The sequence below is a fragment of the Mytilus californianus genome, unplaced genomic scaffold (assembly GCF_021869535.1).
Source record: "Mytilus californianus isolate M0D057914Y unplaced genomic scaffold, xbMytCali1.0.p SCAF_12, whole genome shotgun sequence".
Classification (NCBI taxonomy): Eukaryota; Metazoa; Mollusca; class Bivalvia; order Mytilida; family Mytilidae; genus Mytilus; species Mytilus californianus.
Genome location: NW_026262604.1, coordinates 3,510,708 through 3,536,116, shown reverse-complemented (window position 1 = coordinate 3,536,116; position 25,409 = coordinate 3,510,708). Strand labels below are relative to the sequence as shown.

At 34.2% G+C, this 25,409-nt stretch overlaps 18 non-coding genes across 18 annotated transcripts; 9 read left to right on the top strand and 9 right to left on the bottom strand.

The window, feature by feature from the left end:
• The first annotated feature begins 225 nt into the window (after positions 1 to 225).
• Trnag-gcc (transfer RNA glycine (anticodon GCC)) lies at positions 226 to 296 on the top strand. Its single transcript has one exon. It is a non-coding gene; the product is annotated as a tRNA-Gly (tRNA).
• A 293-nt stretch (positions 297 to 589) lies between these two features.
• On the bottom strand, positions 590 to 661 carry Trnae-uuc (transfer RNA glutamic acid (anticodon UUC)). The gene has a single exon. It is a non-coding gene; the product is annotated as a tRNA-Glu (tRNA).
• A 635-nt stretch (positions 662 to 1,296) lies between these two features.
• Trnag-gcc (transfer RNA glycine (anticodon GCC)) lies at positions 1,297 to 1,367 on the top strand. Its single transcript has one exon. It is a non-coding gene; the product is annotated as a tRNA-Gly (tRNA).
• Positions 1,368 to 1,660: 293 nt separating this feature from the next.
• On the bottom strand, positions 1,661 to 1,732 carry Trnae-uuc (transfer RNA glutamic acid (anticodon UUC)). Its single transcript has one exon. It is a non-coding gene; the product is annotated as a tRNA-Glu (tRNA).
• A 635-nt stretch (positions 1,733 to 2,367) lies between these two features.
• Trnag-gcc (transfer RNA glycine (anticodon GCC)) lies at positions 2,368 to 2,438 on the top strand. Its single transcript has one exon. It is a non-coding gene; the product is annotated as a tRNA-Gly (tRNA).
• Positions 2,439 to 2,731: 293 nt separating this feature from the next.
• Trnae-uuc (transfer RNA glutamic acid (anticodon UUC)) lies at positions 2,732 to 2,803 on the bottom strand. The gene has a single exon. It is a non-coding gene; the product is annotated as a tRNA-Glu (tRNA).
• A 635-nt stretch (positions 2,804 to 3,438) lies between these two features.
• On the top strand, positions 3,439 to 3,509 carry Trnag-gcc (transfer RNA glycine (anticodon GCC)). Its single transcript has one exon. It is a non-coding gene; the product is annotated as a tRNA-Gly (tRNA).
• A 293-nt stretch (positions 3,510 to 3,802) lies between these two features.
• Trnae-uuc (transfer RNA glutamic acid (anticodon UUC)) lies at positions 3,803 to 3,874 on the bottom strand. The gene has a single exon. It is a non-coding gene; the product is annotated as a tRNA-Glu (tRNA).
• Positions 3,875 to 4,509: 635 nt separating this feature from the next.
• On the top strand, positions 4,510 to 4,580 carry Trnag-gcc (transfer RNA glycine (anticodon GCC)). The gene has a single exon. It is a non-coding gene; the product is annotated as a tRNA-Gly (tRNA).
• Positions 4,581 to 4,873: 293 nt separating this feature from the next.
• On the bottom strand, positions 4,874 to 4,945 carry Trnae-uuc (transfer RNA glutamic acid (anticodon UUC)). The gene has a single exon. It is a non-coding gene; the product is annotated as a tRNA-Glu (tRNA).
• A 635-nt stretch (positions 4,946 to 5,580) lies between these two features.
• On the top strand, positions 5,581 to 5,651 carry Trnag-gcc (transfer RNA glycine (anticodon GCC)). The gene has a single exon. It is a non-coding gene; the product is annotated as a tRNA-Gly (tRNA).
• A 293-nt stretch (positions 5,652 to 5,944) lies between these two features.
• On the bottom strand, positions 5,945 to 6,016 carry Trnae-uuc (transfer RNA glutamic acid (anticodon UUC)). Its single transcript has one exon. It is a non-coding gene; the product is annotated as a tRNA-Glu (tRNA).
• A 635-nt stretch (positions 6,017 to 6,651) lies between these two features.
• Trnag-gcc (transfer RNA glycine (anticodon GCC)) lies at positions 6,652 to 6,722 on the top strand. Its single transcript has one exon. It is a non-coding gene; the product is annotated as a tRNA-Gly (tRNA).
• A 293-nt stretch (positions 6,723 to 7,015) lies between these two features.
• Trnae-uuc (transfer RNA glutamic acid (anticodon UUC)) lies at positions 7,016 to 7,087 on the bottom strand. Its single transcript has one exon. It is a non-coding gene; the product is annotated as a tRNA-Glu (tRNA).
• A 635-nt stretch (positions 7,088 to 7,722) lies between these two features.
• On the top strand, positions 7,723 to 7,793 carry Trnag-gcc (transfer RNA glycine (anticodon GCC)). The gene has a single exon. It is a non-coding gene; the product is annotated as a tRNA-Gly (tRNA).
• A 293-nt stretch (positions 7,794 to 8,086) lies between these two features.
• Positions 8,087 to 8,158, bottom strand: Trnae-uuc (transfer RNA glutamic acid (anticodon UUC)). The gene has a single exon. It is a non-coding gene; the product is annotated as a tRNA-Glu (tRNA).
• A 635-nt stretch (positions 8,159 to 8,793) lies between these two features.
• Trnag-gcc (transfer RNA glycine (anticodon GCC)) lies at positions 8,794 to 8,864 on the top strand. The gene has a single exon. It is a non-coding gene; the product is annotated as a tRNA-Gly (tRNA).
• Positions 8,865 to 9,157: 293 nt separating this feature from the next.
• Trnae-uuc (transfer RNA glutamic acid (anticodon UUC)) lies at positions 9,158 to 9,229 on the bottom strand. Its single transcript has one exon. It is a non-coding gene; the product is annotated as a tRNA-Glu (tRNA).
• Positions 9,230 to 25,409: the final 16,180 nt, after the last annotated feature.

Below are 25,409 nucleotides of genomic sequence, written 5' to 3'. Positions count from 1 at the left end.
ACCAGGTATATTCATCATAGCAGTTGGACCACGGGATTATGTTGCAGATTAACGGCTGGGTACTAAATGTCCGTCGATTTTCTCTTGTCAAACATGTTTTTCGTGTTTCTACATGTTCTACCGACAATGTTGTATAATAAACATGCCATATATCATACATACTATGTAACACGTGGTAATCATGTACTGCCCTTATATGTTCGAGTTAGACATCATGTGTCATAAGCATCGGTGGTTCAGTGGTAGAATGCTCGCCTGCCACGCGGGCGGCCCGGGTTCGATTCCCGGCCGATGCATTTCTTTTTTCATCTCTTTCCAATATTCAAACTAGCAATGCAGAGTTAAGAAAGCACAGTTTTACAGTTTCATTACTAAACAATAATTGACAGTTGTTTGTTATTGTGATGATGTTACAACATTTAAAGAACTACAGTCTTTTTGAAAGTTTTCTTTTACAAATCTATGTAATTATGCCTCATGTCAATTGAAAGACAGAAAAGTCTTGACTACATAAACTCTACATCTGTAACATTGTGTTCTCAATGTACTACAACAACAGTAATGTGAAAAAGATCAACAAAAACTAAAGCTCCGACGCCGGGAATCGAACCCGGGCCGTCTGGGTGAAAACCAGAAATCCTAACCACTAGACCACATCGGACTTAGTATAACTAGCTTGATTTAAGCTATATATATAAGCATATCATGAACATTTTATAACTGGGCTTAAACATTGTGTCAACGTATGATAAGTGTGAGCTAATAGTCGATGATCACTATTTCTACCTCGCCATACAAACTGATAGCAGAAATGCTCTGAAAGAGTATATCGTGTATATCCTTCTAAATCTTTATTTCGAAAAATATAAAATCGTATTGGTAGTGAACGCAAGCATGGCAAAGTTTGCCGGCAAAGCCGCCAAAACTGAAAACTATGCAATTTAAGATTCAGACTTTCTTAGTATGTAATTTATGCTCCTTTAAAACGGTTGATTAATTACCTACCCCCTTTTAAATCTTGAATTTTATTGTTAAGTTTCAAATTAGACACGAAACCGACAGCATATATATACCAGGTATATTCATCATAGCAGTTGGACCACGGGATTATGTTGCAGATTAACGGCTGGGTACTAAATGTCCGTCGATTTTCTCTTGTCAAACATGTTTTTCGTGTTTCTACATGTTCTACCGACAATGTTGTATAATAAACATGCCATATATCATACATACTATGTAACACGTGGTAATCATGTACTGCCCTTATATGTTCGAGTTAGACATCATGTGTCATAAGCATCGGTGGTTCAGTGGTAGAATGCTCGCCTGCCACGCGGGCGGCCCGGGTTCGATTCCCGGCCGATGCATTTCTTTTTTCATCTCTTTCCAATATTCAAACTAGCAATGCAGAGTTAAGAAAGCACAGTTTTACAGTTTCATTACTAAACAATAATTGACAGTTGTTTGTTATTGTGATGATGTTACAACATTTAAAGAACTACAGTCTTTTTGAAAGTTTTCTTTTACAAATCTATGTAATTATGCCTCATGTCAATTGAAAGACAGAAAAGTCTTGACTACATAAACTCTACATCTGTAACATTGTGTTCTCAATGTACTACAACAACAGTAATGTGAAAAAGATCAACAAAAACTAAAGCTCCGACGCCGGGAATCGAACCCGGGCCGTCTGGGTGAAAACCAGAAATCCTAACCACTAGACCACATCGGACTTAGTATAACTAGCTTGATTTAAGCTATATATATAAGCATATCATGAACATTTTATAACTGGGCTTAAACATTGTGTCAACGTATGATAAGTGTGAGCTAATAGTCGATGATCACTATTTCTACCTCGCCATACAAACTGATAGCAGAAATGCTCTGAAAGAGTATATCGTGTATATCCTTCTAAATCTTTATTTCGAAAAATATAAAATCGTATTGGTAGTGAACGCAAGCATGGCAAAGTTTGCCGGCAAAGCCGCCAAAACTGAAAACTATGCAATTTAAGATTCAGACTTTCTTAGTATGTAATTTATGCTCCTTTAAAACGGTTGATTAATTACCTACCCCCTTTTAAATCTTGAATTTTATTGTTAAGTTTCAAATTAGACACGAAACCGACAGCATATATATACCAGGTATATTCATCATAGCAGTTGGACCACGGGATTATGTTGCAGATTAACGGCTGGGTACTAAATGTCCGTCGATTTTCTCTTGTCAAACATGTTTTTCGTGTTTCTACATGTTCTACCGACAATGTTGTATAATAAACATGCCATATATCATACATACTATGTAACACGTGGTAATCATGTACTGCCCTTATATGTTCGAGTTAGACATCATGTGTCATAAGCATCGGTGGTTCAGTGGTAGAATGCTCGCCTGCCACGCGGGCGGCCCGGGTTCGATTCCCGGCCGATGCATTTCTTTTTTCATCTCTTTCCAATATTCAAACTAGCAATGCAGAGTTAAGAAAGCACAGTTTTACAGTTTCATTACTAAACAATAATTGACAGTTGTTTGTTATTGTGATGATGTTACAACATTTAAAGAACTACAGTCTTTTTGAAAGTTTTCTTTTACAAATCTATGTAATTATGCCTCATGTCAATTGAAAGACAGAAAAGTCTTGACTACATAAACTCTACATCTGTAACATTGTGTTCTCAATGTACTACAACAACAGTAATGTGAAAAAGATCAACAAAAACTAAAGCTCCGACGCCGGGAATCGAACCCGGGCCGTCTGGGTGAAAACCAGAAATCCTAACCACTAGACCACATCGGACTTAGTATAACTAGCTTGATTTAAGCTATATATATAAGCATATCATGAACATTTTATAACTGGGCTTAAACATTGTGTCAACGTATGATAAGTGTGAGCTAATAGTCGATGATCACTATTTCTACCTCGCCATACAAACTGATAGCAGAAATGCTCTGAAAGAGTATATCGTGTATATCCTTCTAAATCTTTATTTCGAAAAATATAAAATCGTATTGGTAGTGAACGCAAGCATGGCAAAGTTTGCCGGCAAAGCCGCCAAAACTGAAAACTATGCAATTTAAGATTCAGACTTTCTTAGTATGTAATTTATGCTCCTTTAAAACGGTTGATTAATTACCTACCCCCTTTTAAATCTTGAATTTTATTGTTAAGTTTCAAATTAGACACGAAACCGACAGCATATATATACCAGGTATATTCATCATAGCAGTTGGACCACGGGATTATGTTGCAGATTAACGGCTGGGTACTAAATGTCCGTCGATTTTCTCTTGTCAAACATGTTTTTCGTGTTTCTACATGTTCTACCGACAATGTTGTATAATAAACATGCCATATATCATACATACTATGTAACACGTGGTAATCATGTACTGCCCTTATATGTTCGAGTTAGACATCATGTGTCATAAGCATCGGTGGTTCAGTGGTAGAATGCTCGCCTGCCACGCGGGCGGCCCGGGTTCGATTCCCGGCCGATGCATTTCTTTTTTCATCTCTTTCCAATATTCAAACTAGCAATGCAGAGTTAAGAAAGCACAGTTTTACAGTTTCATTACTAAACAATAATTGACAGTTGTTTGTTATTGTGATGATGTTACAACATTTAAAGAACTACAGTCTTTTTGAAAGTTTTCTTTTACAAATCTATGTAATTATGCCTCATGTCAATTGAAAGACAGAAAAGTCTTGACTACATAAACTCTACATCTGTAACATTGTGTTCTCAATGTACTACAACAACAGTAATGTGAAAAAGATCAACAAAAACTAAAGCTCCGACGCCGGGAATCGAACCCGGGCCGTCTGGGTGAAAACCAGAAATCCTAACCACTAGACCACATCGGACTTAGTATAACTAGCTTGATTTAAGCTATATATATAAGCATATCATGAACATTTTATAACTGGGCTTAAACATTGTGTCAACGTATGATAAGTGTGAGCTAATAGTCGATGATCACTATTTCTACCTCGCCATACAAACTGATAGCAGAAATGCTCTGAAAGAGTATATCGTGTATATCCTTCTAAATCTTTATTTCGAAAAATATAAAATCGTATTGGTAGTGAACGCAAGCATGGCAAAGTTTGCCGGCAAAGCCGCCAAAACTGAAAACTATGCAATTTAAGATTCAGACTTTCTTAGTATGTAATTTATGCTCCTTTAAAACGGTTGATTAATTACCTACCCCCTTTTAAATCTTGAATTTTATTGTTAAGTTTCAAATTAGACACGAAACCGACAGCATATATATACCAGGTATATTCATCATAGCAGTTGGACCACGGGATTATGTTGCAGATTAACGGCTGGGTACTAAATGTCCGTCGATTTTCTCTTGTCAAACATGTTTTTCGTGTTTCTACATGTTCTACCGACAATGTTGTATAATAAACATGCCATATATCATACATACTATGTAACACGTGGTAATCATGTACTGCCCTTATATGTTCGAGTTAGACATCATGTGTCATAAGCATCGGTGGTTCAGTGGTAGAATGCTCGCCTGCCACGCGGGCGGCCCGGGTTCGATTCCCGGCCGATGCATTTCTTTTTTCATCTCTTTCCAATATTCAAACTAGCAATGCAGAGTTAAGAAAGCACAGTTTTACAGTTTCATTACTAAACAATAATTGACAGTTGTTTGTTATTGTGATGATGTTACAACATTTAAAGAACTACAGTCTTTTTGAAAGTTTTCTTTTACAAATCTATGTAATTATGCCTCATGTCAATTGAAAGACAGAAAAGTCTTGACTACATAAACTCTACATCTGTAACATTGTGTTCTCAATGTACTACAACAACAGTAATGTGAAAAAGATCAACAAAAACTAAAGCTCCGACGCCGGGAATCGAACCCGGGCCGTCTGGGTGAAAACCAGAAATCCTAACCACTAGACCACATCGGACTTAGTATAACTAGCTTGATTTAAGCTATATATATAAGCATATCATGAACATTTTATAACTGGGCTTAAACATTGTGTCAACGTATGATAAGTGTGAGCTAATAGTCGATGATCACTATTTCTACCTCGCCATACAAACTGATAGCAGAAATGCTCTGAAAGAGTATATCGTGTATATCCTTCTAAATCTTTATTTCGAAAAATATAAAATCGTATTGGTAGTGAACGCAAGCATGGCAAAGTTTGCCGGCAAAGCCGCCAAAACTGAAAACTATGCAATTTAAGATTCAGACTTTCTTAGTATGTAATTTATGCTCCTTTAAAACGGTTGATTAATTACCTACCCCCTTTTAAATCTTGAATTTTATTGTTAAGTTTCAAATTAGACACGAAACCGACAGCATATATATACCAGGTATATTCATCATAGCAGTTGGACCACGGGATTATGTTGCAGATTAACGGCTGGGTACTAAATGTCCGTCGATTTTCTCTTGTCAAACATGTTTTTCGTGTTTCTACATGTTCTACCGACAATGTTGTATAATAAACATGCCATATATCATACATACTATGTAACACGTGGTAATCATGTACTGCCCTTATATGTTCGAGTTAGACATCATGTGTCATAAGCATCGGTGGTTCAGTGGTAGAATGCTCGCCTGCCACGCGGGCGGCCCGGGTTCGATTCCCGGCCGATGCATTTCTTTTTTCATCTCTTTCCAATATTCAAACTAGCAATGCAGAGTTAAGAAAGCACAGTTTTACAGTTTCATTACTAAACAATAATTGACAGTTGTTTGTTATTGTGATGATGTTACAACATTTAAAGAACTACAGTCTTTTTGAAAGTTTTCTTTTACAAATCTATGTAATTATGCCTCATGTCAATTGAAAGACAGAAAAGTCTTGACTACATAAACTCTACATCTGTAACATTGTGTTCTCAATGTACTACAACAACAGTAATGTGAAAAAGATCAACAAAAACTAAAGCTCCGACGCCGGGAATCGAACCCGGGCCGTCTGGGTGAAAACCAGAAATCCTAACCACTAGACCACATCGGACTTAGTATAACTAGCTTGATTTAAGCTATATATATAAGCATATCATGAACATTTTATAACTGGGCTTAAACATTGTGTCAACGTATGATAAGTGTGAGCTAATAGTCGATGATCACTATTTCTACCTCGCCATACAAACTGATAGCAGAAATGCTCTGAAAGAGTATATCGTGTATATCCTTCTAAATCTTTATTTCGAAAAATATAAAATCGTATTGGTAGTGAACGCAAGCATGGCAAAGTTTGCCGGCAAAGCCGCCAAAACTGAAAACTATGCAATTTAAGATTCAGACTTTCTTAGTATGTAATTTATGCTCCTTTAAAACGGTTGATTAATTACCTACCCCCTTTTAAATCTTGAATTTTATTGTTAAGTTTCAAATTAGACACGAAACCGACAGCATATATATACCAGGTATATTCATCATAGCAGTTGGACCACGGGATTATGTTGCAGATTAACGGCTGGGTACTAAATGTCCGTCGATTTTCTCTTGTCAAACATGTTTTTCGTGTTTCTACATGTTCTACCGACAATGTTGTATAATAAACATGCCATATATCATACATACTATGTAACACGTGGTAATCATGTACTGCCCTTATATGTTCGAGTTAGACATCATGTGTCATAAGCATCGGTGGTTCAGTGGTAGAATGCTCGCCTGCCACGCGGGCGGCCCGGGTTCGATTCCCGGCCGATGCATTTCTTTTTTCATCTCTTTCCAATATTCAAACTAGCAATGCAGAGTTAAGAAAGCACAGTTTTACAGTTTCATTACTAAACAATAATTGACAGTTGTTTGTTATTGTGATGATGTTACAACATTTAAAGAACTACAGTCTTTTTGAAAGTTTTCTTTTACAAATCTATGTAATTATGCCTCATGTCAATTGAAAGACAGAAAAGTCTTGACTACATAAACTCTACATCTGTAACATTGTGTTCTCAATGTACTACAACAACAGTAATGTGAAAAAGATCAACAAAAACTAAAGCTCCGACGCCGGGAATCGAACCCGGGCCGTCTGGGTGAAAACCAGAAATCCTAACCACTAGACCACATCGGACTTAGTATAACTAGCTTGATTTAAGCTATATATATAAGCATATCATGAACATTTTATAACTGGGCTTAAACATTGTGTCAACGTATGATAAGTGTGAGCTAATAGTCGATGATCACTATTTCTACCTCGCCATACAAACTGATAGCAGAAATGCTCTGAAAGAGTATATCGTGTATATCCTTCTAAATCTTTATTTCGAAAAATATAAAATCGTATTGGTAGTGAACGCAAGCATGGCAAAGTTTGCCGGCAAAGCCGCCAAAACTGAAAACTATGCAATTTAAGATTCAGACTTTCTTAGTATGTAATTTATGCTCCTTTAAAACGGTTGATTAATTACCTACCCCCTTTTAAATCTTGAATTTTATTGTTAAGTTTCAAATTAGACACGAAACCGACAGCATATATATACCAGGTATATTCATCATAGCAGTTGGACCACGGGATTATGTTGCAGATTAACGGCTGGGTACTAAATGTCCGTCGATTTTCTCTTGTCAAACATGTTTTTCGTGTTTCTACATGTTCTACCGACAATGTTGTATAATAAACATGCCATATATCATACATACTATGTAACACGTGGTAATCATGTACTGCCCTTATATGTTCGAGTTAGACATCATGTGTCATAAGCATCGGTGGTTCAGTGGTAGAATGCTCGCCTGCCACGCGGGCGGCCCGGGTTCGATTCCCGGCCGATGCATTTCTTTTTTCATCTCTTTCCAATATTCAAACTAGCAATGCAGAGTTAAGAAAGCACAGTTTTACAGTTTCATTACTAAACAATAATTGACAGTTGTTTGTTATTGTGATGATGTTACAACATTTAAAGAACTACAGTCTTTTTGAAAGTTTTCTTTTACAAATCTATGTAATTATGCCTCATGTCAATTGAAAGACAGAAAAGTCTTGACTACATAAACTCTACATCTGTAACATTGTGTTCTCAATGTACTACAACAACAGTAATGTGAAAAAGATCAACAAAAACTAAAGCTCCGACGCCGGGAATCGAACCCGGGCCGTCTGGGTGAAAACCAGAAATCCTAACCACTAGACCACATCGGACTTAGTATAACTAGCTTGATTTAAGCTATATATATAAGCATATCATGAACATTTTATAACTGGGCTTAAACATTGTGTCAACGTATGATAAGTGTGAGCTAATAGTCGATGATCACTATTTCTACCTCGCCATACAAACTGATAGCAGAAATGCTCTGAAAGAGTATATCGTGTATATCCTTCTAAATCTTTATTTCGAAAAATATAAAATCGTATTGGTAGTGAACGCAAGCATGGCAAAGTTTGCCGGCAAAGCCGCCAAAACTGAAAACTATGCAATTTAAGATTCAGACTTTCTTAGTATGTAATTTATGCTCCTTTAAAACGGTTGATTAATTACCTACCCCCTTTTAAATCTTGAATTTTATTGTTAAGTTTCAAATTAGACACGAAACCGACAGCATATATATACCAGGTATATTCATCATAGCAGTTGGACCACGGGATTATGTTGCAGATTAACGGCTGGGTACTAAATGTCCGTCGATTTTCTCTTGTCAAACATGTTTTTCGTGTTTCTACATGTTCTACCGACAATGTTGTATAATAAACATGCCATATATCATACATACTATGTAACACGTGGTAATCATGTACTGCCCTTATATGTTCGAGTTAGACATCATGTGTCATAAGCATCGGTGGTTCAGTGGTAGAATGCTCGCCTGCCACGCGGGCGGCCCGGGTTCGATTCCCGGCCGATGCATTTCTTTTTTCATCTCTTTCCAATATTCAAACTAGCAATGCAGAGTTAAGAAAGCACAGTTTTACAGTTTCATTACTAAACAATAATTGACAGTTGTTTGTTATTGTGATGATGTTACAACATTTAAAGAACTACAGTCTTTTTGAAAGTTTTCTTTTACAAATCTATGTAATTATGCCTCATGTCAATTGAAAGACAGAAAAGTCTTGACTACATAAACTCTACATCTGTAACATTGTGTTCTCAATGTACTACAACAACAGTAATGTGAAAAAGATCAACAAAAACTAAAGCTCCGACGCCGGGAATCGAACCCGGGCCGTCTGGGTGAAAACCAGAAATCCTAACCACTAGACCACATCGGACTTAGTATAACTAGCTTAATTTAAGCTATATATATAAGCATATCATGAACATTTTATAACTGGGCTTAAACATTGTGTCAACGTATGATAAGTGTGAGCTAATAGTCGATGATCACTATTTCTACCTCGCCATACAAACTGATAGCAGAAATGCTCTGAAAGAGTATATCGTGTATATCCTTCTAAATCTTTATTTCGAAAAATATAAAATCGTATTGGTAGTGAACGCAAGCATGGCAAAGTTTGCCGGCAAAGCCGCCAAAACTGAAAACTATGCAATTTAAGATTCAGACTTTCTTAGTATGTAATTTATGCTCCTTTAAAACGGTTGATTAATTACCTACCCCCTTTTAAATCTTGAATTTTATTGTTAAGTTTCAAATTAGACACGAAACCGACAGCATATATCAGTCCAGGCGATTATTGTTATTCGTAATGTTACTCAAACTTGTAATATTACGACAAATAGTAACATTACAGCTTTGTGTAATATAAGGCCTATATTACACAATGGCGTAATAATCAATATTACGAATATCTGTAATATAGTTTTTCTATATTACGAATATTTGTAATATACGATTAAATGGCTGTTTCGTAAATTTCGACGTGTCTTACCATGACACCAAGTAGTCTTTCTAAAAGAAATACATACGGTAATCATTTTTACATATGCAGAAAATTTTGTTTTAAAGCCGAAAAAAAATGTTTACAAAATTAATGATTTTCCTACGAAATTTTCTAACTAACAACTGAAGTTTAGACAAACTGTTCATTCCTACAATCTTAAAACTAATTTCCTGTGAAAGAATTACATTTTCTCTTAACAGAAACGTTTTATGTGTTGTGCTTTGAATGCTAGTATTACGTCGAAAAATCTTTAAAGAAACATATGTATCGATTCCAAACCACATTTCAATGGAGACAACTCTTGGTCGCTTAGAAGTGGTTGAAAAGTATAAATCGTTGTCTCCCTTAAAATTGATCTAACGCACTTGAAATTCCAATATTTGTCAGTAGCTGAAAAAAATTAGGACAAATCTGATAAATCAAATTGATTTCAAGTTATTTTTGGAATAATAAAACAATATAACATATCACAGAAAATAAAAAGAGATGTGCATAACATCTTGCACACACGACGAAGGAAATCATGTCCTATGTAATAATATAATCAGGAGAAATTAAAGATTTTCCGCAATAAAAGATGTTAGGCACCGACCTTTTTTTTTTGTTATTAGGGAGAGGCATTTTTTTTAAAGAATTGTTAAAATCAAAATTTCTAGAATATAATAATTTGTTTCAGAACGGAAATAAGAAAAAAATTAATTTGTTTTATATTTAAAAAAAAAACTTTCATGAGGGTCTTGATTAGGATCTTCATATCTGTATTCTAGAATTTGTGTCTATTATTCCCGCCCCTTGGTTGCCGGGACGTCTGCTGATGCCTGCATTTTCCCATATAGACCGCGGCTTGAATTTTATTCTTTTTATTTTAACACTCGATTTTATATTTTTTTTTGCGGGGATGTCTGCTGATGTCTGCATTTTCCTACTGATAGACTGCGACTTGAATTTTATTCTTTTTATTTTAACACTCGATTTTATTAATTTTTTTTAAAAGTTTTTGTCCTTTTAGATTTTCTTTAAATTTGGTCCATTTTCCTCTTTTCGGTAAACCCGTTCTGATCCTAATTAATTTAGATAAGTTTTGTGCCTGCATATGTTCGTCACAAGACCCCCCTCCTAAAGAAAAAACAAAACAAAACAGACAAATAATAAAAAAAACACACACACACATACACCGAAATGAATGGAAATTGTCTCAAACCAAACAAATATTTTAGACACAATCTACAGGCATGCAGGTGTTATAACTGATATTTGCATTTTGATAATTTTGATAAGAGGTTCTTACTTCCTACAAAGTTACCTATGTCAAACAATATTTATTTCTGATTACAGTAATATGAACAATCGTTTTAGTTCATAATCGCACGAATCGATTGTTTCATCGATCCGTCCTATTTAATTGAAGTTTTTACCACTGAGAATTTTGTTCACACATATACACAGTATTTTTTTTTTATAAATGTTATATCAAAAGTATAATTTAGATACTTATAACGTCAGTAAATCATGCAATGCTTCCAATAGTCTTTTAAAGTGTGTATATGATATAGAAATAATACCGTAAAATACCTAAGAAAATAATGGCAGTACTGGAATATAGTCAATCTAATTAAAATATAGATCTCGGATTTCGTTATACCGAGATCTAAATTATAATTAGATGGGGAATATAGTGTGTTACACGGTTGAAAGGGTAGGAAACAGATTGGGGGACTAGGTATCATCCACTTTTTGGCAAAAGAAAATTAATGACAAATAAAAAAAAATATAAATAAAAGAGGACATTGACAAAACAATATACTATTATACTAAGATAATACTATAGAATATATATAAGACTATAGAAGACTTTTCAATTTTTTGTTTGATTTCCAATGACAAAGCCTTGATCCCTCACCTTCGTTCTATTCTTACGTATACGCCGCTAATAGTTTCGTAACTTGAATTTGTCCTTTTGTATATAAGCGGTGCTACCTAAAAGAAAAATGGAGATGCTTTTCTGGGAAATTGTTTTTGAAAAGATTGGAGATTTTCTTTTAACCTGGTCCGCACTCGTTAACCTAGTTGTATTCTTTCATTAAGGTTTGTATAAAAACTGTCATAAAACATTTAAGACACAACAAAATAAGTCTTTGTATTTTAAATAATTGTTTTCTATTACAGAATACGGAACAAAAATATTGATTTCACGATTTCAATTAGCTTATATAAGTATTTCTATTAATGAATGTTTTTACATATTGTGTGTCGAGAATGATATATGATTTGTTTTGATTTTTGTTAACAAGACTTGTAAAGTTAATCCCCTCCCATAAAAACCACACACAAAAAACGAAACAAAAAGAAACAATGGCATACCGTAAAACCTGGTATGGTACAAGTGCTACCATGACGTGGTATGAAACGATGGTATCGTGGTATGGCATCAGTGGCGGATCCAAGGGGGGAGGGGGGGGGGGTTTCCGGGAGTTGGAACCCCCTTTTTTTTGACGATCAATGCATTTGAATGGGGAAATATAGTTGGAACCCCCACCCCCTTTTATCCTGGGTTAGGAACCCCCTCCCCCTTTTATAAATGGTTGGATTCACCCCTGGGCATGGTCATAAGGAATATACTACAATACCATAGTTAAATTAAATATTGTATAAGAAAGTTTTAGTAATAAACTAAACTCATGTTAGATCTCCATAATATTGATAGCAGAGATAGAACTTGATAATAACTTGTTGAACTCATATTCCCTGTTAAACAAAATCGAACATCGGAATGGTAATAAATGTTGAATTCGGGATACTCCCGTATATATTCATGATTCACAAGGGTTCCTATGAAGCTAATAAATAGCATATTATGTGCCCTAAATAAGGTGCACAGATAACTTTACAAATGCACGGTGGTATTTGTACCATACCATTTGTGTATACATGTTACGATTGGATTTGTACCTTATAACCATTATATTGACGTTACAATACCACATATCATACCACTGTATCATACCATGTTTTACAGTATGCCCCCCAAAAATGCATCAGACTGATTAATAAAAAGAAATCATTATCGCAGCTACATTTTGTCACTCTAAATACATTTTGACACATGTTTTGTATTGGTGATCACCTACTTACTTACAACAACATATAATATGGTTTTTGCAAAATGATAGATTTCAATAATTTAGGAGGGGCTCTTCAGCAAAGCAACCTTAATTTATCGATGCAAGATATAAAGTTTCAAATAATGACATCTTGGTTTTAATACAATTGTTGAAATAATACACATCAATTATATCACTTGATTCCTTTAGTTTTAGTTTGGTTCGTGTTGCTCAGTCTTGGGTTTTCTATGTTATTTTGTTTGTCTTTTTTTTCTTTTTTAGCCATAGGGTTGTCAGTTTATTTTCGACTTGTGAGTTTATCCCTTTGGTGTCCTTTGCCTCTCCTTTAGAACTTTACTCGTGTGTTGTATGTTTCTATTTACATGTATATAAGTTAACTGTAATTTATGTTATGTTTACTATTAAACCCTTCAAGTTTTACTTTTATCAACAAATTATTGTTTTTTTTTATTAATCCAAACTAAAAGAATTATTCAGACACTAGACTAGGTATATCTGTAATAAAAATTGTGTTTATACAAGAAGAATATTGATTGATTGATTGATTGATTGGTATTTAACACCACTTTCAACACTAGTGTGCTATTTTGTGACGATCAGTTTTTAACGGTGGAGGAAGCCGGAGTGCCCACCGAAAACCATCGACCTTCTGTAGGAAAACTGACAATCCTAGTCAATTAAGTTTGGAGTCGAGTGAACTTGCTCCGTGCGGGATTCGAACTCACAACCTCAGTGTTGACTGGCTAGTGATACAGTAGTTCGACTACTTAGACCACTTGGCAAAAAAGCCCCCTACAAGAAAAAAAAACGGTTTAATTTTTTGGGGGAAACGCATCACAAAGTGTTCCATAAGAATAATTTAAGAAAAATTCGTAAAGGGTTCCGTGAAACCCTGTGTTTCGCCTACGAATGCTGCTGTCCGATTAAAAGTGTAATGTTGACTTAAAAGTGAGTCTATTTATCAGTAAAATACAGAATTAAAAAAAAAATCAAACTTTGTCTTCACATGCTATTTCTTGGAGATTAGCTTATCACCAAGTTTCAACAATCCATCAAGTATTACAAACTTATCATGTCCAGACTGTCTGTATATATATATTAACTACTAAATTTACTACTTGTTAACTGCAAAACTAAGTCCATTTATCAGTAAATGACGGAAAATGAAAATACATATTATTAAAATTTGTTCTGGATACTGTTCTTTGGTCATTCAAAAGCTTCTGTCCACATTTCATAAAATTTCATGACAGTTTTGCAAAATTATTGAAGACTGAAAACCTTAATCTGAGACTGAATCTGAATGTTAAGTGCAAAAAAAATTAGTCCATTTATCAGTAAAATACGGGAAAAAATTTTGCTCTTGATACTGTATTTTGGTCATTAACAGCTTCTTTCCAAATTTCTTAAAATTCTGTGAAGGTTTGACCAAGTTATTGATGACTGAAAAGCTTTAACTTCAGTCGGGCTGAAACTAAATGTTAAGTGAAATAAAAACTAAGTCCTACTCAATTTATCAGTAGAATAAGGAAAATGAAAATAATATTTTCAAATTTTGCTCTGGAAACAGTTACTCTATTCAAAATTTTAAAAAATCTAAAGAGTAAAAATACACTTAAGTCATAAATATTTCAGTATAACTTACGACCAATTTTGATCTTAAGATTTTGTTGGGAAGAAAGTCGCTGTATTTTGGTCACAAATAAGCTTCTGTCCAACTTTTATAAAATTCCATGAAAGTTATTGATGTCTGAATAAACTTTAACCACAGACAGAAACTAAATATTGACGCCTCTGACGCCGACGACGAAATGTAGGATCGCTATGTTGCTTTCGCGACATAATGTCGCAGGCTCGACAAAAATAGAACTGAAACTAGAGAGTTAGTGATCACATCTACCCCGTCCCGTAGGAACATAGAGATCATGATTATGTTAAGTGGTCAAAAACATGTCATTTACATTTCAATCAATTTCATTTATAATTAGGAAACCACAAAATTAAAAAAAAATCTCAACAAATAAGTACTGTTACAATAACTCTGGAATGGTAAATTTTAAACAACGAAAACCGAACTAATTATTCAGAAACCACAACATTTGGATTTTTCAAACAATCAAGTACCATAACTCTTGAAGGGTAAAATAGAAAACGACGATTTGGTCACATTAACGACCGATTTAAGAATTTTTATGAGCTTATACGAGCTATATACGGTTTATTACCAATTATTAAAAGTTATTATGATGTATTAATGTCAAAATTCCACGATTTGTTACGAGTTGTCACGGATAATCATGCAAGAGTTCGTATGGTAAAGTTTTGGTGTCGTCTCTTACATGGAGAAGAATGTAAAGTCTCCTCACTTTTATATAAGCTATTATTTATTTACTCTAATAATTATGGTTTGGAGAATAAATGGTTACGTTTTATAAAAAACACATTAGATAATTGTGGAATGTCAAATATTTGGAATCAACAGGGTACTTTTTCTGCTTTGTGGATTTCTAAATGTGTAGAACAAAAACTGAAGGACCAATTTATACAGGAATGGCATGAAAATATGAATTCTACCTCTAAAGGTATATGCTATAGAATATTTAAAACAGAATTTAAATTTGAAGAATATATATCTATTTTACCATTGAATTGTATGTACATGTTTTGTAAATTTAGATGTGGTAGTCACCGTTTACCAGTCGAGACAGGGAGATGGCATAATCTGTCAAGAAATGATAGATTGTGTCGTATCTGTGGCTCGGCTGAAATCGGTGACGAGTATCATTATATTTTGTCTTGTAAATCTTTCGATAATGAAAGGCAAACATTTTTACCGGAATTTTGTTGGAAAAATGCAAACACCTTGAAATTATGTAATTTGTTTTCCTCAAGTAATATTACAGTTTTAGAAAAATTATGTCGATATATTAAAGCTGTTAATGTGAAAGTCTCTCCTCCTGGTTAATGTATATCATTATTTCACACATGCACTGTATATTATATTATATTGTTGTATATACTTATTGTCTCTATAACTATGTCATTAGTTGATGAGAATAAAATTCATTCATTCATTCATTCATTCATTCATTCGATAAATAAGAGCAGCTTAGTTAGCTTACGGGCATGTTTTGATATTTTTATGGATTGTAACGTATATATTACGAAATGTTGCTATTCATCAAAGCTTTTACGTGTTAGTTACGACCTGTTAATGTGTTGTTAAGAATAGTTACGAGATAGTGTTATTACGAGTATTTACGAGCCCATACGATTTTGTAGCTTGTATACCTTACCCAAAATCGTAAACAGTACGCGAGAATACGTAAAGAGAACGTATCTATTAGTAGTATTAACTACGCATAAAGTGCTCGTGATAACTCGTAGAAATCCATAAAGCCATCGTAACACGAACCGAAAGAAATCGCAAGCAACACGTAAGCACTCGTAATAATCCATCAATAATTCGTAAACAAATCGTTAAAAAAAAAATTACGAGTCATTTACGGATTTGTGCAAGCAGTTAACGGATTGTTACGTGCTGTTGCGAGCGGTTTACGCCTGGTGTACGATACCTACGGAAGGTTAAATACCAAAAATTCGATCCGTGGACAATCGTGAAAAGATTTTTGACATGAATAAAAATTTCCTCTCTAGCTTTCATGATCCTTAAGAGGGTCTGCGAGTTGTAAACAGTTATTTACGGGTTCCAGCGAGTCATTCACGGATGCTTACGATTGACTACTAGCAAATCGTAAGGACTCGTAAGAAACATCCGTGTATGTGAGGGGGGCATTTAAAAGTTTTCGACGGTTCTCAACGACGACGGATACCAATGGACCACCAAAACACATTTGGATATTTTGTCGAGATGAGCTAAATATAAGAATGACATATTGGGATGCAATAATTCCATGTACATTGCAAGTCAAATAATTTCTTCAATTGGAAAAAATAAGCAAGTATCTCCAATAAATAACAAGAACAATGTGTTAACTCGTATAATTTTGCATAACGATTAAAAATACAATACTTTTAAATTGGTGCAATAAAATTGAGAATGGAAATGGGGAATGTGTCAAAGAGACAACAACCCGACCATAGAGCAGACAACAGCCGAAGGCCACCAACGGGTCTTCAATGCAGCGAGAAACTCCCGCACCCGGAGGCGTCCTTCAGCTGGCCCCTAAACAAATATGTATACTAGTTCAGTGATAATGGACGTCATACTAAACTCCAAATTATACACAAGAAACTAAAATTAAAAATGATACAAGAGGCTCCTGACTTTGGACAGGCGCAAAAATGCGGCGGGGTTAAACATGTTTTTGAGATCTCAACCCTCCCTCTATACCTCTATCCAATGTAGAAAAAACAAACGCACAACAGTACGCACAGTAAAACTCAGTTTAAGAGAAGTCCGAGTCCGATGTCAGAATAGGAAACAAAAGAAAATAAACACAATGACAATAATACATTATGATAAATAACAACAGACTACTAGCAGTTACTGACATGCCAGCTCCAGACCTCAATTAAACTGATTGAAAGATTATGTCTTCATCATATGAATATCAGGCACAATCCCTCCTGTTAGGGGTTTAGTATTATACCATCATAAAATATATGAGAAGATCGCAAGTATATGCGATCTAACATATACTGACTGACTTTAAAAACGCAACACTCATTTTGTTAATTTTTTTTACCAAATCATATTTGATCCTCATACATCTACTATTCATGTTTACCATACTTCTTTCTCTTAAGAAAAAATCAACATCTGACCTACCTGTGGTTATTGAACATACCGGATTTTTGAAGTCGCACGAATTTCTTAAAGCGAAATTTGGAACCCATAAAAGATTTTTTCAGTTTTTTTGCTTCGTGAAAGTTCTTTTAATCCTTGGCCACTCTTAAATCAGTTAAAAAATGTTGCATCTCCATATTGCCAAGACTGAGGAATAAAAAACTGAATCAGCCCATAAGTATACTGCGAACAGGAAAACGTGAACGTGCTGCAACCATACAGTTTGACTTCGGACACTCGTCTTACTTTCCTTCCGACAACGATACAGGTAGACGGGATTTGTTGCTGACCATCAATGACCAGATCAACATGTAGTGACAATGCAACGTCAATAGAATTTGATTACGCAACGTCATTTGCGAAACATGTTTACGACCCCAACGTCGACTGCTAATCAAATTGCCGAATGCCATTGCGCACAGATTCATGCCATAAATGTTTCCCATAAACTGAACTGCCAAAGAATCGACTGAAGAAAACATTTAAAGCCCTAAAGTTTCAACCGCATAATTGACAAAACCCATTGTAATGGATGGAACTAAGGCAAATCAGGAGGTGTAAAACAGAACCCAAAACATGTCGAACAGAATTGGTTGACCTTTCTGACAATCATTTTGGCGTTTATTACAGGCAGTCATTGCTTTTGACGGTGACACATTCATTCAAAGATTTAAAAAGAATAATCTAGTGTTGCGTTTCTAAAGTCGTTCAGATGATATATATATTAGAAATACAGAAAAAATGAATTCAAAACTGTTTGAAATAATTTGTTATTCCAGAAAGCGGGACCAAGCATATTACTAAGGTTATACTTTACACTAAAGCAAGGAGCATTTTTGTTTGATAAATATTGCGGCACCATATATATCTAGGAGCTTATATCATGGAAAAGTCATATCTTTTAATTTACTTTGACTTAATATGTTAAATATTTGATGAAATACAGATTATATATACACGCTCTCAAATGTATTTGCATTTGCGATCAGGAAATGTCTATGACAGGTTCTATAGTATTATTTTACTACGATGAGCACGCGTACCATATCCAGATCATTATGTAAAAAAAATGTGCAAATACACCACAGAAGGCTACAAAAGCCACGGAATGAGAGACATGATCAGACATAGGTGTTGCTTTTCTGGCGGCGTTGGCAGCGACGGCAGAGGATGAGTCAACAATTATTTAGTTTTCGGCGTTAGTCAGTTTGATAGGAACTACTTGATCAATGATATATTTTTACAAAGTTGCATTAGTATCAGTTCATGTCAGCTATTTCGAGGCCCTGTCCCCTAGGTCAAGGTCAGGCGACTTTTAATTAGTAAGCAATTTTCAATGTTTAAGTTGCCTGATTAAATGAGTTTGATAGGAACGACTTGTGATAGATCACTGACATTTTCTATAAAGTTGCAATACTATCAATACTTAGTATACCGTTGGTTTTCCCGTTTAAATGGTTTTACACTAGTAATTTTTGGGGCCCTTTATAGCTTACTGTTCGGTGTGACCTATAATGGTTTACTTTTATATTTTGACTTGGATGGAGAGTTGTCTCATTGGCACTCATACCACATCTTCTTATATCTAATTATCAATTTAAAGACTATTTTGAGGCCCTGCCCCTATGTCATGGTGCAGTGGTTTTGAATTGGGAAGCAATTTTCAATGTTAGCTTCTTTTCTGCTTAAGTCAGTCTGATATATATGAACTACTTGTGATAGATCAATAACATTTTCAATAGAGTTGTATTACTATCAGTACATACCAGTTTGACGACTATTTCGAGGCCCTGTCCCCTAGGTCATTGTCAAGCGACTTTGAATTGATTTGATTCTAAATTTCTGCAAATATAGGTGAAACATTTCTTTGTGTAAAAAGTTTTTTTGACGATGAAGATTAAAAGTCTCAGGCTAAAGCTGGAAAGTCGAACGCTGAGGAATTAAAGTTTGGCGCTGAAATTTAATTAGTCTAGCGCTGAAATTTAAAGTTTACCGCTGGGGCTGTATAGTCTTGCTCTGAAGATGTTGGGATCAGCGCTGAAGATGAATTGTACAGCGCTGAAGAATTAAAGTCTAGCTCTGACGATATTGAGATCAGAACTGACGATTTAATGTCCAGCGCTGATGATGTTAAGTCTAGCGCTGAAGATATAAAGTACAGCGCTGAAGCTGTAAACTCAAGCGCTGCAAATATAAAGTTGATCGCTGTAGATATATTTAAAATCTAGCAATGGAGATGGAAAGACTGGCGCTACAGATGTAAAATGAGCGGTGGAGATAAAGTTCAGCGTTAAAGATATAAACCCCAGCGCTGAAAATGTAAAGTCTAGTGATGGAGATTTAAAAGTCTAGAGCTCGAAATAGAAGTATGGTGCTCTAAATGTAACGTCTTGCGCTCGGTAATTAACTTTATTTTTTTTAAACAGCAATGTATATTTAGTAGTTATATAAAAGCCACAGTCCGAGTTAATACCGTGTTCACTCATCACACCATTTGTTAAAAAACAAATAGTAAAAATCCAAACGTATTTTGTCGGATGATTGCTGTTTCATCGATGTATAACCCACACCTCCTTTTATTTAGATCTGAATTATGAACTAAATTGAAAGAAATATTTTTAATATTCTAAAAGGTCCTGTGTATGTATGGGCATGTACTAAAAGGTGGAGTGGAGGAGTGGTGGAGTGGTGGAGTGTTGGAGTGGAGTCATGGAGTGAAAACATGGAGTTAGGAAATGGAGTGTAGTTGAGTTGTGGGGTCAATAGTTTTGAAATTAAACCAATTGATAAGATATTTTTTTATACATGTGTAGCTATAAAAATCATAGAATGAATGTTTGGTCTCAACAGCATCCAACTGCATTCATGTGAATTATATCAATATAATTCATCTTGGATGTGTCATGGGTATTATTTAAGGTTATATCTCCAAACATGCAGTCACACATATTTAAAGATGTCCTGAAATTTGTAAGATGCACCATTTGGGCCTTAGCCCGAGAAGTATATGTTTCATTTGAAAAAGGTATGAATTTGATTAGTTGGTAAAAGATCTATGTATCTATGGAGATCAATATATCATTCATTTAAGTTATTTTGTCCTCCGCGTAACACGTTGCGAGGGGCATGGAAATACAGGGCGTCCGAACGTCCGTCCGTCTGTGTGTCCGTCTGGTCTTGTTAGCGCTCTAACGGGTACAATTCTTGCCAGATTTTTATAAAACTTATACTATAGGTTAATATCTGTAATATCTCGGACACATTTTATAATGGTGGACGATCGCCTTTTTTTAAAAGAGTTATGCCCTTATATAAATGAATGTAGGACAGAAAGTCAGAGGACAAAAAGTCACGGACAAAAAGTCAGAGGACAAAAAGTCACAATTCAGTTTTTAGGTTATTTTTCTTTAAATTAGAAAACACTTATTTTTATAAAATCATTTTTGTATTTTTCTTGAACTATTATATATAAGACAACTTTGTCATTATTTTTTTTTTAATAAATTTCAATAAGTATCAAATAATTGTTAAGAAAATTTTTTTCAAAGTGGCTTGGTACTCAAATGGCTTCATGGTGCCAAGAAATTTATCCTTTGCATGTTTAAAATTTAATAATTTTTCATTTATCACAGCTAATGAACAATTTCCTTCTCTGTAAAATGAATATATAAAATAAAAAGAATATATTTGAAGATCTTTCTCTTATATATTCAAATAATTGTCAACAAACTATTTGTGTCTTTTTGTCCTGGGACTTTTTGTCCTATCAATTTTGTGAATTTCTGTCCTGTGACTTTTTGTCCTGTGACTTTCTGTCCGTTTACCATATAATATATGAAATATAAAATGTGTGCAACGCAGGTGGCATTGGAATTCTGTTCTTTTATTAAATCAAGAATCAAAACTTTCTATGTTTGAAATAAATGATATATTTTTATTCAATGATCCATTAATGATTTTTTCTACTTTTCAATATTTAAGAATCTTGGCCTTCACATCAGATTCGGGGGATAATCTTGGGATGCGTGGATGCATTGGTGTTTTATTATAACAAAATTTTATTACTAGTATATCATAGTCCATTGTTAACAAAAATAATAATAATTTAATATCTTTACGACAAGATGATTTTTCAGTCTCTGCTTGATTCTGACATATTTTGCCGGGAATAAGACATACATTTTTTAACTAGGGCTAAACCTGCCACAATGTGAAAATTAACATAAGCACTATGTGCATTATGATATAAGTTTTGTGAGCTTGTCAAAAAATTAACTCTAGTAGCATAGGCTACTGGGCCTTTGCTTTTCTTTTTCCCTACTAATAAGAAATACACTACAATTCAGAATAGCCAAAAAAATTACTAGATAGACAATATTATCAAACCTCCAACTAAGCTGTCATAAAATGCTACCCAAAACATTGTCCGACTTTGATGAATAATCAAATATGACAAATGAAATAATATAAAATCATTGTGTGTTGCAATTAAAGAAAAAAGAAGAAAAAAAAAACAATTATAAATGATTTTAATTTGAGATTTTCATTTGAATTCGTTAAAAATTTCATTTGATACAAAGTGTGATTGATTTGTGGATTCGTTAAGTATTTCACTCCATGACTCCACTACAACAATCAACCACTCCAATACTCCAACACTCCACCACTCCACTCCAATACTCCACTCCACTCCACTCAACCTTTTAGTACATGCCGTATGAGAAGTCACCTTACACAAATTAGTAAATAAAGAAATAAGAAATGCATTTGTTATAATAACATAATTGTGAGATCAAGAGATCTAGATATATAACGTGTTTTTGGATGGCATTTCCCAGTACAAAGTCTTGTTTTAAACCCATATGTTTTACACCAAAACGAAATTGTTCTCCAAATTATATTCACGTATACAAACACCTTGTTTTATTTTTAGACTAAGAGAGGAGCGGGAAATATAAACTGCTTTAACCCAACTAACATGATTATTTAGATGGTGTCGAAAATCGTTAAACGATTAGGGCGAAAGAAGCGGGAAATATAACTGTAAGCTATACATAACATGCTGATTATGCATTTCTCACGGATATTTGATACAGGGAAGGTCGTTGTTTTATCATCACTCCTACATTCCATCCTATAGTTTCCGCCGTAATTTATAATTAATCTGACAGTGCTCGACATCATTCTAAAGTATTTTACTACACGGACAAAGGAGTTTGTTGCATTTTAGATACGACATTAAAAACATTTTGTCAATATAATATTTTATACAGAAACTATTCTAAGACAACGACTATTTCTTCATTTTATAAAGGAACCATATGACGTTTCTAAAAAATGAAAAAAAAATATTCTGATGTGAATTGAACAAAATATAGATTGTATTTACCAAAAACATTGATTTAAAAAAGTTTGTTCCTTTTGTGTTTTAGAAAAAAAGGTTTGTCCTTTAAGTTGGAAAATAATGTTTGTCCCATGCAATTATAAGCATACCCCCTTAAAAAGATGAATTGTCGGGCCAAAAATTTATTTGGCTTTCATTTAGAAAAAAATATTTTTTAATCAAAATAATCATGTAGTTGTATTATGCCTAATGAAAACGTGATTCAGCTTTTAGGCATGGAGAAGATTAGACCATAAATATGATTCCGCACTACAATCAGTATCTTCTACGGAAGCTTATTAGCCCCACACATTTAAAAAAAAAATTTCTTCCTAGATTTGCGTTTTCAATTATTTATCTAGTTTTGTATATGTTATAATCAGAAACTATATTGGATTTACATTTACATTCATGATATAATATCAAATTTTATAAATTTAAGAAGAAAATAGATACGGTATAGGCAAATTCTAGTTGAAAGGCCAAGATTTTGAAAATTTTGATGAACAAAAAGGGGTACAGTAGATTAGAGCAAAAATAATGTCATACAATTGTGAAACTATAAGTCAAATAGAAACAATGATCTTTGTGCTTTAAAATAAATTATTTAGAATAAACATGTTTAAAATTTTGATGTAAGAAATCGTTTGTTGAAATTTCAGAATACGACAGATTCTTTGTTATTTCGAAAATGTCTACGTTATTTCGCAAAAGTTTGCGTTATAACGCAAAGGTCTGCGTTATATCTCAAAGGTTTGCGTTATTTCGCAAAGGGTTGCGTTAAAAAGCAAACATACATGTAGGAAGAAATATAAAAAAAATTGTGTGGCGCTAATACGCTTCCGTAATCTTCCGCCTATACATTATATCTTTATTTTAGGGAAATTTCTCAACTGGACATTCAGTTTGAATTTTTTACACTCCCAATTTTTTTATATTCATTTAGAATATTAAATAAATGTAGATTGTGCGCTTATCCCAAGGTTTAGGACACAGATCCAGAGTAACCAACAGTTATAAATAATGTAACGCTGCATTATATCCAAGTCGAAATATTAGGCGTGCCGAGCGACTTTTTAAAGGAGTTCTTATATTCAGTCATTGGTTGAAAAAGTTCAACCTCACTGATACTTTTTTGCTCTACAAATTTAAGCTTTGGTCTAAAGCATAAAATATTAATAAACATAAGTTTTACAAAATTAATTATTTTCATGACAGTATCGAATCGCTCAAAATAGGAGGACTGCTGTTTTATAATCCCCGAAAGTACCAAAAACACAAGTGTTTCGGTACTGACATTCTTTTCCAAAATTCGCCGATGATAAAAATTCGAAATTATTTTAAAAGAAATTAGGGTTCCAACTCCCTAAGGGATAGCTGAACTTACGTATATTTTGCTATTCTTTGTATGTTCCTTTTGGTCATAAAGCTCCTAGCATATGCTAGTATATCTAAACATTGTAAAATTTAGAACGTAAATGGGGAACATGTCAAAGAGATAACAACCCGACCAAAGAGCAGACATCATGCAATTGTGGCTTTGAACTAGCTGTCAGTAACTGCGAGTACTCTCAGATCTGTACTTAGTGTCTTTTTGTTGTTGGGATGTACAAGTACCCGGCCACGTTCACTTGTATTTGTAGTATTTGTATTTTTATCCATCTGATGAGTTAAGCCTTTTTCAACTGATTTTTATAGTTCGTTCTTATGTTGTACTGTTACACCACTGTCCCAGGTTAGGGGAAGGGTTGGGATCCCGCTAACATGTTTAACCCAGCCACATTCTCTATGTATGTGCCTGTCCCAAGTCAGGAGCCTGTAATTTAGTGGTTGTCGTTTGTTTATGTGTTACATATTTGTTTTTCGTTCATTTATTGTATATACATTAGGCCGTTAGTTTTCTCGTTTGAATTGTTTTACATTGTCATTTCGGGGTCTTTTATAGCTGACTATGCGGTATGGGCTTTGCTCATTGTTGAAGGCCGTACGGTGACCTATAGTTGTTAATTTCTGTTTCATTTTGGTCTCTTGTGGAAAGTTGTCTCATTGGCAATCATACCACATCTTCTTTTTTTATATCAGCCGAAGAACACCAATGGGTCTTAGTTTGCTTTCAAAGTTCTGGTTCTGACCGTTCCTGATAAAGGTCAATGAAGTTAGGTGCTTCAGATGTAGACTTTTTGAAGGCTTATATAACCCTCTAGAAGACTTTTAGTTTAATGTGTTTCTGGATTG